Raw genomic sequence first — 15,658 nt, 5'->3', positions numbered from 1 at the left:
TGCAATGCAACTCATTTCTTCACAGACCATTTCTTGAAGGCTCTAAAACTCCCCATTTTCTGGTTTTTTTCAGTTGCATTTCATTTGATCCTATCTCCTTTCCAGAGTGTTTGTAAGCCTTTCTTTTGGGGGTCGCAAGATTCCCTTTCCCTTCCCGAAAGGAAATGAAATTTCCTTTCGGGAAGGGAAAGGGAATCTTGCGATTTCAATGGGCACCATGAGAGGAATCTTTGGTGCATGTCCCTGCACGTGATGACATGCCATGCCTTTTGATGGCTTTGACTTTGGGAAAGATTTTTTCTTTTTTTTTTTCCAGTTTTTTGCAGCATCCATGCCATGACTTTTCTATCTTCCCCTCCAAGGTTTTTCTTCCTCCTTGCCTTTTTCCCCAGCTTTTGCAACATCTGGGAGCTTCCTTTTGGCATCTTTTGGTCCTTTGCACTGCTCTGATAGAACCCCGGTGCATTTTCCTCTTCTCACTAAATTGACCAAATTTCCCAATTTTCTTTTTTTTCTCCTCCAATTGCTATTCCTTTGAAGGGATCTCCATTCCAGCCTCTTTCTAAGTCCTTCTTATCTCTTTTGGCCTTCAGCGCGGACCAATTTTTGGAAGCTTTGCTGCATGTGCCTGCACTTGATTGCATATGGGTGAGATATTTTCCTTTTCTGTTTTTATTTTTTTTTAGTGATTAAGCCATGTCCCTCATATCTTCCCCTCCAAGTTTTGTCTTCCTCCTTGCCTTTTTCCCCTGCTTTTGCAACATCTGGGAGCTTAGTTTTGGCATCTTTTGGTCCTTTGCAATGCAACTCATTTCTTCACAGACCATTTCTTGAAGGCTCTAAAACTCCCCATTTTCTGGTTTTTTTCAGTTGCATTTCATTTGATCCTATCTCCTTTCCAGAGTGTTTGTAAGCCTTTCTTTTGGGGGTCGCAAGATTCCCTTTCCCTTCCCGAAAGGAAATGAAATTTCCTTTCGGGAAGGGAAAGGGAATCTTGCGATTTCAATGGGCACCATGAGAGGAATCTTTGGTGCATGTCCCTGCACGTGATGACATGCCATGCCTTTTGATGGCTTTGACTTTGGGAAAGATTTTTTCTTTTTTTTTTTCCAGTTTTTTGCAGCATCCATGCCATGACTTTTCTATCTTCCCCTCCAAGGTTTTTCTTCCTCCTTGCCTTTTTCCCCAGCTTTTGCAACATCTGGGAGCTTCCTTTTGGCATCTTTTGGTCCTTTGCACTGCTCTGATAGAACCCCGGTGCATTTTCCTCTTCTCACTAAATTGACCAAATTTCCCAATTTTCTTTTTTTTCTCCTCCAATTGCTATTCCTTTGAAGGGATCTCCATTCCAGCCTCTTTCTAAGTCCTTCTTATCTCTTTTGGCCTTCAGCGCGGACCAATTTTTGGAAGCTTTGCTGCATGTGCCTGCACTTGATTGCATATGGGTGAGATATTTTCCTTTTCTGGTTTTATTTTTTTTTAGTGATTAAGCCATGTCCCTCATATCTTCCCCTCCAAGTTTTGTCTTCCTCCTTGCCTTTTTCCCCAGCTTTTGCAACATCTGGGAGCTTAGTTTTGGCATCTTTTGGTCCTTTGCACTGCTCTGATAGAACCCCGGTGCATTTTCCTCTTCTCACTAAATTGACCAAATTTCCCAATTTTCTTTTTTTTCTCCTCCAATTGCTATTCCTTTGAAGGGATCTCCATTCCAGCCTCTTTCTAAGTCCTTCTTATCTCTTTTGGCCTTCAGCGCGGACCAATTTTTGGAAGCTTTGCTGCATGTGCCTGCACTTGATTGCATATGGGTGAGATATTTTCCTTTTCTGGTTTTATTTTTTTTTAGTGATTAAGCCATGTCCCTCATATCTTCCCCTCCAAGTTTTGTCTTCCTCCTTGCCTTTTTCCCCTGCTTTTGCAACATCTGGGAGCTTAGTTTTGGCATCTTTTGGTCCTTTGCAATGCAACTCATTTCTTCACAGACCATTTCTTGAAGGCTCTAAAACTCCCCATTTTCTGGTTTTTTTCAGTTGCATTTCATTTGATCCTATCTCCTTTCCAGAGTGTTTGTAAGCCTTTCTTTTGGGGGTCGCAAGATTCCCTTTCCCTTCCCGAAAGGAAATGAAATTTCCTTTCGGGAAGGGAAAGGGAATCTTGCGATTTCAATGGGCACCATGAGAGGAATCTTTGGTGCATGTCCCTGCACGTGATGACATGCCATGCCTTTTGATGGCTTTGACTTTGGGAAAGATTTTTTCTTTTTTTTTTCCCAGTTTTTTGCAGCATCCATGCCATGACTTTTCTATCTTCCCCTCCAAGGTTTTTCTTCCTCCTTGCCTTTTTCCCCAGCTTTTGCAACATCTGGGAGCTTCCTTTTGGCATCTTTTGGTCCTTTGCACTGCTCTGATAGAACCCCGGTGCATTTTCCTCTTCTCACTAAATTGACCAAATTTCCCAATTTTCTTTTTTTTCTCCTCCAATTGCTATTCCTTTGAAGGGATCTCCATTCCAGCCTCTTTCTAAGTCCTTCTTATCTCTTTTGGCCTTCAGCGCGGACCAATTTTTGGAAGCTTTGCTGCATGTGCCTGCACTTGATTGCATATGGGTGAGATATTTTCCTTTTCTGGTTTTATTTTTTTTTAGTGATTAAGCCATGTCCCTCATATCTTCCCCTCCAAGTTTTGTCTTCCTCCTTGCCTTTTTCCCCTGCTTTTGCAACATCTGGGAGCTTAGTTTTGGCATCTTTTGGTCCTTTGCAATGCAACTCATTTCTTCACAGACCATTTCTTGAAGGCTCTAAAACTCCCCATTTTCTGGTTTTTTTCAGTTGCATTTCATTTGATCCTATCTCCTTTCCAGAGTGTTTGTAAGCCTTTCTTTTGGGGGTCGCAAGATTCCCTTTCCCTTCCCGAAAGGAAATTTCATTTCCTTTCGGGAAGGGAAAGGGAATCTTGCGATTTCAATGGGCACCATGAGAGGAATCTTTGGTGCATGTCCCTGCACGTGATGACATGCCATGCCTTTTGATGGCTTTGACTTTGGGAAAGATTTTTTCTTTTTTTTTTTCCAGTTTTTTGCAGCATCCATGCCATGACTTTTCTATCTTCCCCTCCAAGGTTTTTCTTCCTCCTTGCCTTTTTCCCCAGCTTTTGCAACATCTGGGAGCTTACTTTTGGCATCTTTTGGTCCTTTGCACTGCTCTGATAGAACCCCGGTGCATTTTCCTCTTCTCACTAAATTGACCAAATTTCCCAATTTTCTTTTTTTTCTCCTCCAATTGCTATTCCTTTGAAGGGATCTCCATTCCAGCCTCTTTCTAAGTCCTTCTTATCTCTTTTGGCCTTCAGCGCGGACCAATTTTTGGAAGCTTTGCTGCATGTGCCTGCACTTGATTGCATATGGGTGAGATATTTTCCTTTTCTGTTTTTATTTTTTTTTAGTGATTAAGCCATGTCCCTCATATCTTCCCCTCCAAGTTTTGTCTTCCTCCTTGCCTTTTTCCCCTGCTTTTGCAACATCTGGGAGCTTAGTTTTGGCATCTTTTGGTCCTTTGCACTGCTCTGATAGAACCCCGGTGCATTTTCCTCTTCTCACTAAATTGACCAAATTTCCCAATTTTCTTTTTTTTCTCCTCCAATTGCTATTCCTTTGAAGGGATCTCCATTCCAGCCTCTTTCTAAGTCCTTCTTATCTCTTTTGGCCTTCAGCGCGGACCAATTTTTGGAAGCTTTGCTGCATGTGCCTGCACTTGATTGCATATGGGTGAGATATTTTCCTTTTCTGGTTTTATTTTTTTTTAGTGATTAAGCCATGTCCCTCATATCTTCCCCTCCAAGTTTTGTCTTCCTCCTTGCCTTTTTCCCCTGCTTTTGCAACATCTGGGAGCTTAGTTTTGGCATCTTTTGGTCCTTTGCAATGCAACTCATTTCTTCACAGACCATTTCTTGAAGGCTCTAAAACTCCCCATTTTCTGGTTTTTTTCAGTTGCATTTCATTTGATCCTATCTCCTTTCCAGAGTGTTTGTAAGCCTTTCTTTTGGGGGTCGCAAGATTCCCTTTCCCTTCCCGAAAGGAAATGAAATTTCCTTTCGGGAAGGGAAAGGGAATCTTGCGATTTCAATGGGCACCATGAGAGGAATCTTTGGTGCATGTCCCTGCACGTGATGACATGCCATGCCTTTTGATGGCTTTGACTTTGGGAAAGATTTTTTCTTTTTTTTTTTCCAGTTTTTTGCAGCATCCATGCCATGACTTTTCTATCTTCCCCTCCAAGGTTTTTCTTCCTCCTTGCCTTTTTCCCCAGCTTTTGCAACATCTGGGAGCTTCCTTTTGGCATCTTTTGGTCCTTTGCACTGCTCTGATAGAACCCCGGTGCATTTTCCTCTTCTCACTAAATTGACCAAATTTCCCAATTTTCTTTTTTTTCTCCTCCAATTGCTATTCCTTTGAAGGGATCTCCATTCCAGCCTCTTTCTAAGTCCTTCTTATCTCTTTTGGCCTTCAGCGCGGACCAATTTTTGGAAGCTTTGCTGCATGTGCCTGCACTTGATTGCATATGGGTGAGATATTTTCCTTTTCTGGTTTTTTTTTTTTTTGTGATTAAGCCATGTCCCTCATATCTTCCCCTCCAAGTTTTGTCTTCCTCCTTGCCTTTTTCCCCTGCTTTTGCAACATCTGGGAGCTTAGTTTTGGCATCTTTTGGTCCTTTGCAATGCAACTCATTTCTTCACAGACCATTTCTTGAAGGCTCTAAAACTCCCCATTTTCTGGTCTTTTTCAGTTGCATTTCATTTGATCCTATCTCCTTTCCAGAGTGTTTGTAAGCCTTTCTTTTGGGGGTCGCAAGATTCCCTTTCCCTTCCCGAAAGGAAATGAAATTTCCTTTCGGGAAGGGAAAGGGAATCTTGCGATTTCAATGGGCACCATGAGAGGAATCTTTGGTGCATGTCCCTGCACGTGATGACATGCCATGCCTTTTGATGGCTTTGACTTTGGGAAAGATTTTTTCTTTTTTTTTTTCCAGTTTTTTGCAGCATCCATGCCATGACTTTTCTATCTTCCCCTCCAAGGTTTTTCTTCCTCCTTGCCTTTTTCCCCGGCTTTTGCAACATCTGGGAGCTTCCTTTTGGCATCTTTTGGTCCTTTGCACTGCTCTGATAGAACCCCGGTGCATTTTCCTCTTCTCACTAAATTGACCAAATTTCCCAATTTTCTTTTTTTTCTCCTCCAATTGCTATTCCTTTGAAGGGATCTCCATTCCAGCCTCTTTCTAAGTCCTTCTTATCTCTTTTGGCCTTCAGCGCGGACCAATTTTTGGAAGCTTTGCTGCATGTGCCTGCACTTGATTGCATATGGGTGAGATATTTTCCTTTTCTGGTTTTATTTTTTTTTAGTGATTAAGCCATGTCCCTCATATCTTCCCCTCCAAGTTTTGTCTTCCTCCTTGCCTTTTTCCCCTGCTTTTGCAACATCTGGGAGCTTAGTTTTGGCATCTTTTGGTCCTTTGCAATGCAACTCATTTCTTCACAGACCATTTCTTGAAGGCTCTAAAACTCCCCATTTTCTGGTTTTTTTCAGTTGCATTTCATTTGATCCTATCTCCTTTCCAGAGTGTTTGTAAGCCTTTCTTTTGGGGGTCGCAAGATTCCCTTTCCCTTCCCGAAAGGAAATGAAATTTCCTTTCGGGAAGGGAAAGGGAATCTTGCGATTTCAATGGGCACCATGAGAGGAATCTTTGGTGCATGTCCCTGCACGTGATGACATGCCATGCCTTTTGATGGCTTTGACTTTGGGAAAGATTTTTTCTTTTTTTTTTTCCAGTTTTTTGCAGCATCCATGCCATGACTTTTCTATCTTCCCCTCCAAGGTTTTTCTTCCTCCTTGCCTTTTTCCCCAGCTTTTGCAACATCTGGGAGCTTCCTTTTGGCATCTTTTGGTCCTTTGCACTGCTCTGATAGAACCCCGGTGCATTTTCCTCTTCTCACTAAATTGACCAAATTTCCCAATTTTCTTTTTTTTCTCCTCCAATTGCTATTCCTTTGAAGGGATCTCCATTCCAGCCTCTTTCTAAGTCCTTCTTATCTCTTTTGGCCTTCAGCGCGGACCAATTTTTGGAAGCTTTGCTGCATGTGCCTGCACTTGATTGCATATGGGTGAGATATTTTCCTTTTCTGGTTTTATTTTTTTTTAGTGATTAAGCCATGTCCCTCATATCTTCCCCTCCAAGTTTTGTCTTCCTCCTTGCCTTTTTCCCCTGCTTTTGCAACATCTGGGAGCTTAGTTTTGGCATCTTTTGGTCCTTTGCAATGCAACTCATTTCTTCACAGACCATTTCTTGAAGGCTCTAAAACTCCCCATTTTCTGGTTTTTTTCAGTTGCATTTCATTTGATCCTATCTCCTTTCCAGAGTGTTTGTAAGCCTTTCTTTTGGGGGTCGCAAGATTCCCTTTCCCTTCCCGAAAGGAAATGAAATTTCCTTTCGGGAAGGGAAAGGGAATCTTGCGATTTCAATGGGCACCATGAGAGGAATCTTTGGTGCATGTCCCTGCACGTGATGACATGCCATGCCTTTTGATGGCTTTGACTTTGGGAAAGATTTTTTCTTTTTTTTTTTCCAGTTTTTTGCAGCATCCATGCCATGACTTTTCTATCTTCCCCTCCAAGGTTTTTCTTCCTCCTTGCCTTTTTCCCCAGCTTTTGCAACATCTGGGAGCTTACTTTTGGCATCTTTTGGTCCTTTGCACTGCTCTGATAGAACCCCGGTGCATTTTCCTCTTCTCACTAAATTGACCAAATTTCCCAATTTTCTTTTTTTTCTCCTCCAATTGCTATTCCTTTGAAGGGATCTCCATTCCAGCCTCTTTCTAAGTCCTTCTTATCTCTTTTGGCCTTCAGCGCGGACCAATTTTTGGAAGCTTTGCTGCATGTGCCTGCACTTGATTGCATATGGGTGAGATATTTTCCTTTTCTGTTTTTATTTTTTTTTAGTGATTAAGCCATGTCCCTCATATCTTCCCCTCCAAGTTTTGTCTTCCTCCTTGCCTTTTTCCCCTGCTTTTGCAACATCTGGGAGCTTAGTTTTGGCATCTTTTGGTCCTTTGCACTGCTCTGATAGAACCCCGGTGCATTTTCCTCTTCTCACTAAATTGACCAAATTTCCCAATTTTCTTTTTTTTCTCCTCCAATTGCTATTCCTTTGAAGGGATCTCCATTCCAGCCTCTTTCTAAGTCCTTCTTATCTCTTTTGGCCTTCAGCGCGGACCAATTTTTGGAAGCTTTGCTGCATGTGCCTGCACTTGATTGCATATGGGTGAGATATTTTCCTTTTCTGGTTTTATTTTTTTTTAGTGATTAAGCCATGTCCCTCATATCTTCCCCTCCAAGTTTTGTCTTCCTCCTTGCCTTTTTCCCCTGCTTTTGCAACATCTGGGAGCTTAGTTTTGGCATCTTTTGGTCCTTTGCAATGCAACTCATTTCTTCACAGACCATTTCTTGAAGGCTCTAAAACTCCCCATTTTCTGGTTTTTTTCAGTTGCATTTCATTTGATCCTATCTCCTTTCCAGAGTGTTTGTAAGCCTTTCTTTTGGGGGTCGCAAGATTCCCTTTCCCTTCCCGAAAGGAAATGAAATTTCCTTTCGGGAAGGGAAAGGGAATCTTGCGATTTCAATGGGCACCATGAGAGGAATCTTTGGTGCATGTCCCTGCACGTGATGACATGCCATGCCTTTTGATGGCTTTGACTTTGGGAAAGATTTTTTCTTTTTTTTTTTCCAGTTTTTTGCAGCATCCATGCCATGACTTTTCTATCTTCCCCTCCAAGGTTTTTCTTCCTCCTTGCCTTTTTCCCCAGCTTTTGCAACATCTGGGAGCTTCCTTTTGGCATCTTTTGGTCCTTTGCACTGCTCTGATAGAACCCCGGTGCATTTTCCTCTTCTCACTAAATTGACCAAATTTCCCAATTTTCTTTTTTTTCTCCTCCAATTGCTATTCCTTTGAAGGGATCTCCATTCCAGCCTCTTTCTAAGTCCTTCTTATCTCTTTTGGCCTTCAGCGCGGACCAATTTTTGGAAGCTTTGCTGCATGTGCCTGCACTTGATTGCATATGGGTGAGATATTTTCCTTTTCTGGTTTTTTTTTTTTTTGTGATTAAGCCATGTCCCTCATATCTTCCCCTCCAAGTTTTGTCTTCCTCCTTGCCTTTTTCCCCTGCTTTTGCAACATCTGGGAGCTTAGTTTTGGCATCTTTTGGTCCTTTGCAATGCAACTCATTTCTTCACAGACCATTTCTTGAAGGCTCTAAAACTCCCCATTTTCTGGTCTTTTTCAGTTGCATTTCATTTGATCCTATCTCCTTTCCAGAGTGTTTGTAAGCCTTTCTTTTGGGGGTCGCAAGATTCCCTTTCCCTTCCCGAAAGGAAATTTCATTTCCTTTCGGGAAGGGAAAGGGAATCTTGCGATTTCAATGGGCACCATGAGAGGAATCTTTGGTGCATGTCCCTGCACGTGATGACATGCCATGCCTTTTGATGGCTTTGACTTTGGGAAAGATTTTTTCTTTTTTTTTTTCCAGTTTTTTGCAGCATCCATGCCATGACTTTTCTATCTTCCCCTCCAAGGTTTTTCTTCCTCCTTGCCTTTTTCCCCGGCTTTTGCAACATCTGGGAGCTTCCTTTTGGCATCTTTTGGTCCTTTGCACTGCTCTGATAGAACCCCGGTGCATTTTCCTCTTCTCACTAAATTGACCAAATTTCCCAATTTTCTTTTTTTTCTCCTCCAATTGCTATTCCTTTGAAGGGATCTCCATTCCAGCCTCTTTCTAAGTCCTTCTTATCTCTTTTGGCCTTCAGCGCGGACCAATTTTTGGAAGCTTTGCTGCATGTGCCTGCACTTGATTGCATATGGGTGAGATATTTTCCTTTTCTGTTTTTATTTTTTTTTAGTGATTAAGCCATGTCCCTCATATCTTCCCCTCCAAGTTTTGTCTTCCTCCTTGCCTTTTTCCCCTGCTTTTGCAACATCTGGGAGCTTAGTTTTGGCATCTTTTGGTCCTTTGCAATGCAACTCATTTCTTCACAGACCATTTCTTGAAGGCTCTAAAACTCCCCATTTTCTGGTTTTTTTCAGTTGCATTTCATTTGATCCTATCTCCTTTCCAGAGTGTTTGTAAGCCTTTCTTTTGGGGGTCGCAAGATTCCCTTTCCCTTCCCGAAAGGAAATGAAATTTCCTTTCGGGAAGGGAAAGGGAATCTTGCGATTTCAATGGGCACCATGAGAGGAATCTTTGGTGCATGTCCCTGCACGTGATGACATGCCATGCCTTTTGATGGCTTTGACTTTGGGAAAGATTTTTTCTTTTTTTTTTTCCAGTTTTTTGCAGCATCCATGCCATGACTTTTCTATCTTCCCCTCCAAGGTTTTTCTTCCTCCTTGCCTTTTTCCCCAGCTTTTGCAACATCTGGGAGCTTCCTTTTGGCATCTTTTGGTCCTTTGCACTGCTCTGATAGAACCCCGGTGCATTTTCCTCTTCTCACTAAATTGACCAAATTTCCCAATTTTCTTTTTTTTCTCCTCCAATTGCTATTCCTTTGAAGGGATCTCCATTCCAGCCTCTTTCTAAGTCCTTCTTATCTCTTTTGGCCTTCAGCGCGGACCAATTTTTGGAAGCTTTGCTGCATGTGCCTGCACTTGATTGCATATGGGTGAGATATTTTCCTTTTCTGTTTTTATTTTTTTTTAGTGATTAAGCCATGTCCCTCATATCTTCCCCTCCAAGTTTTGTCTTCCTCCTTGCCTTTTTCCCCTGCTTTTGCAACATCTGGGAGCTTAGTTTTGGCATCTTTTGGTCCTTTGCAATGCAACTCATTTCTTCACAGACCATTTCTTGAAGGCTCTAAAACTCCCCAATTTCTGGTTTTTTTCAGTTGCATTTCATTTGATCCTATCTCCTTTCCAGAGTGTTTGTAAGCCTTTCTTTTGGGGGTCGCAAGATTCCCTTTCCCTTCCCGAAAGGAAATGAAATTTCCTTTCGGGAAGGGAAAGGGAATCTTGCGATTTCAATGGGCACCATGAGAGGAATCTTTGGTGCATGTCCCTGCACGTGATGACATGCCATGCCTTTTCATGGCTTTGACTTTCGGAAAGATTTTTTCTTTTTTTTTTTCCAGTTTTTTGCAGCATCCATGCCATGACTTTTCTATCTTCCCCTCCAAGGTTTTTCTTCCTCCTTGCCTTTTTCCCCAGCTTTTGCAACATCTGGGAGCTTACTTTTGGCATCTTTTGGTCCTTTGCACTGCTCTGATAGAACCCCGGTGCATTTTCCTCTTCTCACTAAATTGACCAAATTTCCCAATTTTCTTTTTTTTCTCCTCCAATTGCTATTCCTTTGAAGGGATCTCCATTCCAGCCTCTTTCTAAGTCCTTCTTATCTCTTTTGGCCTTCAGCGCGGACCAATTTTTGGAAGCTTTGCTGCATGTGCCTGCACTTGATTGCATATGGGTGAGATATTTTCCTTTTCTGGTTTTATTTTTTTTTAGTGATTAAGCCATGTCCCTCATATCTTCCCCTCCAAGTTTTGTCTTCCTCCTTGCCTTTTTCCCCTGCTTTTGCAACATCTGGGAGCTTAGTTTTGGCATCTTTTGGTCCTTTGCAATGCAACTCATTTCTTCACAGACCATTTCTTGAAGGCTCTAAAACTCCCCATTTTCTGGTTTTTTTCAGTTGCATTTCATTTGATCCTATCTCCTTTCCAGAGTGTTTGTAAGCCTTTCTTTTGGGGGTCGCAAGATTCCCTTTCCCTTCCCGAAAGGAAATGAAATTTCCTTTCGGGAAGGGAAAGGGAATCTTGCGATTTCAATGGGCACCATGAGAGGAATCTTTGGTGCATGTCCCTGCACGTGATGACATGCCATGCCTTTTGATGGCTTTGACTTTGGGAAAGATTTTTTCTTTTTTTTTTTCCAGTTTTTTGCAGCATCCATGCCATGACTTTTCTATCTTCCCCTCCAAGGTTTTTCTTCCTCCTTGCCTTTTTCCCCAGCTTTTGCAACATCTGGGAGCTTCCTTTTGGCATCTTTTGGTCCTTTGCACTGCTCTGATAGAACCCCGGTGCATTTTCCTCTTCTCACTAAATTGACCAAATTTCCCAATTTTCTTTTTTTTCTCCTCCAATTGCTATTCCTTTGAAGGGATCTCCATTCCAGCCTCTTTCTAAGTCCTTCTTATCTCTTTTGGCCTTCAGCGCGGACCAATTTTTGGAAGCTTTGCTGCATGTGCCTGCACTTGATTGCATATGGGTGAGATATTTTCCTTTTCTGGTTTTATTTTTTTTTAGTGATTAAGCCATGTCCCTCATATCTTCCCCTCCAAGTTTTGTCTTCCTCCTTGCCTTTTTCCCCTGCTTTTGCAACATCTGGGAGCTTAGTTTTGGCATCTTTTGGTCCTTTGCAATGCAACTCATTTCTTCACAGACCATTTCTTGAAGGCTCTAAAACTCCCCATTTTCTGGTTTTTTTCAGTTGCATTTCATTTGATCCTATCTCCTTTCCAGAGTGTTTGTAAGCCTTTCTTTTGGGGGTCGCAAGATTCCCTTTCCCTTCCCGAAAGGAAATGAAATTTCCTTTCGGGAAGGGAAAGGGAATCTTGCGATTTCAATGGGCACCATGAGAGGAATCTTTGGTGCATGTCCCTGCACGTGATGACATGCCATGCCTTTTGATGGCTTTGACTTTGGGAAAGATTTTTTCTTTTTTTTTTTCCAGTTTTTTGCAGCATCCATGCCATGACTTTTCTATCTTCCCCTCCAAGGTTTTTCTTCCTCCTTGCCTTTTTCCCCAGCTTTTGCAACATCTGGGAGCTTCCTTTTGGCATCTTTTGGTCCTTTGCACTGCTCTGATAGAACCCCGGTGCATTTTCCTCTTCTCACTAAATTGACCAAATTTCCCAATTTTCTTTTTTTTCTCCTCCAATTGCTATTCCTTTGAAGGGATCTCCATTCCAGCCTCTTTCTAAGTCCTTCTTATCTCTTTTGGCCTTCAGCGCGGACCAATTTTTGGAAGCTTTGCTGCATGTGCCTGCACTTGATTGCATATGGGTGAGATATTTTCCTTTTCTGGTTTTTTTTTTTTTTGTGATTAAGCCATGTCCCTCATATCTTCCCCTCCAAGTTTTGTCTTCCTCCTTGCCTTTTTCCCCTGCTTTTGCAACATCTGGGAGCTTAGTTTTGGCATCTTTTGGTCCTTTGCAATGCAACTCATTTCTTCACAGACCATTTCTTGAAGGCTCTAAAACTCCCCATTTTCTGGTCTTTTTCAGTTGCATTTCATTTGATCCTATCTCCTTTCCAGAGTGTTTGTAAGCCTTTCTTTTGGGGGTCGCAAGATTCCCTTTCCCTTCCCGAAAGGAAATTTCATTTCCTTTCGGGAAGGGAAAGGGAATCTTGCGATTTCAATGGGCACCATGAGAGGAATCTTTGGTGCATGTCCCTGCACGTGATGACATGCCATGCCTTTTGATGGCTTTGACTTTGGGAAAGATTTTTTCTTTTTTTTTTTCCAGTTTTTTGCAGCATCCATGCCATGACTTTTCTATCTTCCCCTCCAAGGTTTTTCTTCCTCCTTGCCTTTTTCCCCGGCTTTTGCAACATCTGGGAGCTTCCTTTTGGCATCTTTTGGTCCTTTGCACTGCTCTGATAGAACCCCGGTGCATTTTCCTCTTCTCACTAAATTGACCAAATTTCCCAATTTTCTTTTTTTTCTCCTCCAATTGCTATTCCTTTGAAGGGATCTCCATTCCAGCCTCTTTCTAAGTCCTTCTTATCTCTTTTGGCCTTCAGCGCGGACCAATTTTTGGAAGCTTTGCTGCATGTGCCTGCACTTGATTGCATATGGGTGAGATATTTTCCTTTTCTGTTTTTATTTTTTTTTAGTGATTAAGCCATGTCCCTCATATCTTCCCCTCCAAGTTTTGTCTTCCTCCTTGCCTTTTTCCCCTGCTTTTGCAACATCTGGGAGCTTAGTTTTGGCATCTTTTGGTCCTTTGCAATGCAACTCATTTCTTCACAGACCATTTCTTGAAGGCTCTAAAACTCCCCATTTTCTGGTTTTTTTCAGTTGCATTTCATTTGATCCTATCTCCTTTCCAGAGTGTTTGTAAGCCTTTCTTTTGGGGGTCGCAAGATTCCCTTTCCCTTCCCGAAAGGAAATGAAATTTCCTTTCGGGAAGGGAAAGGGAATCTTGCGATTTCAATGGGCACCATGAGAGGAATCTTTGGTGCATGTCCCTGCACGTGATGACATGCCATGCCTTTTGATGGCTTTGACTTTGGGAAAGATTTTTTCTTTTTTTTTTTCCAGTTTTTTGCAGCATCCATGCCATGACTTTTCTATCTTCCCCTCCAAGGTTTTTCTTCCTCCTTGCCTTTTTCCCCAGCTTTTGCAACATCTGGGAGCTTCCTTTTGGCATCTTTTGGTCCTTTGCACTGCTCTGATAGAACCCCGGTGCATTTTCCTCTTCTCACTAAATTGACCAAATTTCCCAATTTTCTTTTTTTTCTCCTCCAATTGCTATTCCTTTGAAGGGATCTCCATTCCAGCCTCTTTCTAAGTCCTTCTTATCTCTTTTGGCCTTCAGCGCGGACCAATTTTTGGAAGCTTTGCTGCATGTGCCTGCACTTGATTGCATATGGGTGAGATATTTTCCTTTTCTGGTTTTATTTTTTTTTAGTGATTAAGCCATGTCCCTCATATCTTCCCCTCCAAGTTTTGTCTTCCTCCTTGCCTTTTTCCCCTGCTTTTGCAACATCTGGGAGCTTAGTTTTGGCATCTTTTGGTCCTTTGCAATGCAACTCATTTCTTCACAGACCATTTCTTGAAGGCTCTAAAACTCCCCAATTTCTGGTTTTTTTCAGTTGCATTTCATTTGATCCTATCTCCTTTCCAGAGTGTTTGTAAGCCTTTCTTTTGGGGGTCGCAAGATTCCCTTTCCCTTCCCGAAAGGAAATGAAATTTCCTTTCGGGAAGGGAAAGGGAATCTTGCGATTTCAATGGGCACCATGAGAGGAATCTTTGGTGCATGTCCCTGCACGTGATGACATGCCATGCCTTTTCATGGCTTTGACTTTCGGAAAGATTTTTTCTTTTTTTTTTTCCAGTTTTTTGCAGCATCCATGCCATGACTTTTCTATCTTCCCCTCCAAGGTTTTTCTTCCTCCTTGCCTTTTTCCCCAGCTTTTGCAACATCTGGGAGCTTACTTTTGGCATCTTTTGGTCCTTTGCACTGCTCTGATAGAACCCCGGTGCATTTTCCTCTTCTCACTAAATTGACCAAATTTCCCAATTTTCTTTTTTTTCTCCTCCAATTGCTATTCCTTTGAAGGGATCTCCATTCCAGCCTCTTTCTAAGTCCTTCTTATCTCTTTTGGCCTTCAGCGCGGACCAATTTTTGGAAGCTTTGCTGCATGTGCCTGCACTTGATTGCATATGGGTGAGATATTTTCCTTTTCTGGTTTTATTTTTTTTTAGTGATTAAGCCATGTCCCTCATATCTTCCCCTCCAAGTTTTGTCTTCCTCCTTGCCTTTTTCCCCTGCTTTTGCAACATCTGGGAGCTTAGTTTTGGCATCTTTTGGTCCTTTGCAATGCAACTCATTTCTTCACAGACCATTTCTTGAAGGCTCTAAAACTCCCCATTTTCTGGTTTTTTTCAGTTGCATTTCATTTGATCCTATCTCCTTTCCAGAGTGTTTGTAAGCCTTTCTTTTGGGGGTCGCAAGATTCCCTTTCCCTTCCCGAAAGGAAATGAAATTTCCTTTCGGGAAGGGAAAGGGAATCTTGCGATTTCAATGGGCACCATGAGAGGAATCTTTGGTGCATGTCCCTGCACGTGATGACATGCCATGCCTTTTGATGGCTTTGACTTTGGGAAAGATTTTTTCTTTTTTTTTTTCCAGTTTTTTGCAGCATCCATGCCATGACTTTTCTATCTTCCCCTCCAAGGTTTTTCTTCCTCCTTGCCTTTTTCCCCAGCTTTTGCAACATCTGGGAGCTTCCTTTTGGCATCTTTTGGTCCTTTGCACTGCTCTGATAGAACCCCGGTGCATTTTCCTCTTCTCACTAAATTGACCAAATTTCCCAATTTTCTTTTTTTTCTCCTCCAATTGCTATTCCTTTGAAGGGATCTCCATTCCAGCCTCTTTCTAAGTCCTTCTTATCTCTTTTGGCCTTCAGCGCGGACCAATTTTTGGAAGCTTTGCTGCATGTGCCTGCACTTGATTGCATATGGGTGAGATATTTTCCTTTTCTGGTTTTATTTTTTTTTAGTGATTAAGCCATGTCCCTCATATCTTCCCCTCCAAGTTTTGTCTTCCTCCTTGCCTTTTTCCCCTGCTTTTGCAACATCTGGGAGCTTAGTTTTGGCATCTTTTGGTCCTTTGCAATGCAACTCATTTCTTCACAGACCATTTCTTGAAGGCTCTAAAACTCCCCATTTTCTGGTTTTTTTCAGTTGCATTTCATTTGATCCTATCTCCTTTCCAGAGTGTTTGTAAGCCTTTCTTTTGGGGGTCGCAAGATTCCCTTTCCCTTCCCGAAAGGAAATGAAATTTCCTTTCGGGAAGGGAAAGGGAATCTTGCGATTTCAATGGGCACCATGAGAGGAATCTTTGGT

This window comes from Agelaius tricolor, unplaced genomic scaffold (assembly GCF_023055355.1).
Source record: "Agelaius tricolor isolate 1412-34295 unplaced genomic scaffold, bAgeTri1.0.p SCAF_2, whole genome shotgun sequence".
Classification (NCBI taxonomy): Eukaryota; Metazoa; Chordata; class Aves; order Passeriformes; family Icteridae; genus Agelaius; species Agelaius tricolor.
The sequence above is the reverse complement of the archived record's forward strand: the minus strand, read 5'-3'. Positions refer to the sequence as shown.